The sequence below is a fragment of the Rissa tridactyla genome, chromosome 6 (genome assembly GCF_028500815.1).
Source record: "Rissa tridactyla isolate bRisTri1 chromosome 6, bRisTri1.patW.cur.20221130, whole genome shotgun sequence".
In the NCBI taxonomy this organism is placed as follows: Eukaryota; Metazoa; Chordata; class Aves; order Charadriiformes; family Laridae; genus Rissa; species Rissa tridactyla.
The window spans coordinates 26,177,969-26,179,729 of record NC_071471.1 but is presented as its reverse complement, the minus strand read 5'-3'; positions in this window follow the sequence as shown (position 1 = coordinate 26,179,729).

Here is a 1,761-nt window from a genome sequence, read left to right as displayed (position 1 = left end):
AGAGCAGCAGAGGACGGAGGCCCTGGCGGCGGTCGCCTTCGGCTGGGGATACGCCAGACAACGGGACCCAGCGCCGAGCCTCGGGCTCGGCCACCCCCTCGGGGCTCCCCGCCGGACCCAGCCCCGGAGTCGTGTGCCCCCCACCACCCCCCCGCCGCGCCCCGACCCCGCTCCCGGTCCCAGCACCGGCAGGGAAGGCCGGGCAGCGCCGCACTGCCTCCCCGCACTGCCCCACACCCCCCCTTCACCCTCCCCCGGTAAAACGCACCGACAAAAGGCCCTGCCCGAGGGTCCGGGGCTGAGCGCCGCCGGGCGGGAGAGCGGCGCGGGCCGGGGCGGGCTGCGGGGCCGGGGCCGGGCCGCAGCAGTGCGGAGCCCCGCAGCAGCGCGGAGCCCCGCAGCTGGCCGGCCCCGGGCCGCGCTCCGCCCGCCGGCCCCGCCGCCCCGCCGGCTTCTGCCCGCCGGCCCCGCAGCCCTTTCCCCCGGCCAGGCCCGAGGCGGCGTCCGAGCCCCCCGCACATCAGGCGCCCTCCATTTACCTTCATGTGCTTTCTGAGGGAGCTGGGGTGCGTGTAGGACTTGTCACACATTTTGCAGAGATAGGGCTTGTCGGAAGTGTGCACATGCATGTGCTTTTTGCGGTCGCTGCTGTTTGCAAAGCGCCTGTCACAGCCCTCGAATTCACACTTAAATGGTTTTTCACCTATTGCGGAGGGAAGTGGGGGGGGGGGGGAAACGGATCTGATTAAGCAGGGCCGGCCGGATCGCTCATTGTCCCCATCGCCCCGCCGGACGGAAGCCCAGGGCTCCATTTCAAACACTTGCAACTTTCTAACTTCAACAAGGCTCAAATCCCAAAACCTTACTTCTCTTCTCTATTCTTTCCGCACCTCCGACCCCTGCTCAGCGCTCATTTCGTGGACGGGGGGGGAAGGGGGAGCTATATAACTTTTTTTTTTTTTTTTTTGCCTTTGGAGGGGAGAGTTTCATTTGCAGCCCCAGCCCTGGGCACCTCTCCCTCCTCGCAACGCTCTAAGCCAGAGAGCAGGCGTGGTGGTATTTACACACGATCCTCAGTGTCTAGTTTCCGTTTTTATAGCTCATTCTCGTGATATTTTTACGCTCCCACCCACCCCAGCCCCCTCCCCCGTATTTTCTCGCAATATTGAAAATTTTCCGGCCGGGGAACACAATGTGATGCCAGCCCCAAACCCCCTGCAAAAAACGCTCGGGAAAGCGGCGCTGGCTTTCGGCGCTTGGGGGTGGGAGCGGGGGGGAGAGACTCTCCCAGCCCGGGGCTGCTGCATTGCCACTTCCCGCGGTGGGGAAAAGTTCTCAGGGATCCCGGCGCCTGCCCTCGGCACAACAATAACACACTCAACGCGCCGGGCTGGGTTTATTTAAAATCGCTCCTCGGAATTAAATATTTACCAAGCCCTGAATTGCAGAGGGGAGACGGATGAGCTGCCTGCGATATTTAGCACAATTTTTCATGGTGCCACAATCAAAACTGCCGAACAACAATTAATTAAAACCTATAAATTTAAACAAGACAGGTTGCTGCGGTACCCACCCCACAAGACAGGTTGCTGCGGTACCCACCCCCCCCACCCCCCCGCCCAGCAGCAAACCCTGCCTTTCTCCCCCTCTGCCTCGTCAGGGATAATTTTCTTTTTGTTGCTGCTGCTTATGGCGTGGCTGTGACCGAGCTCTTGTTGCAGCGGAGCTGCGAGCCTGTCTCTCCGGAAAAATCAGTGGCCC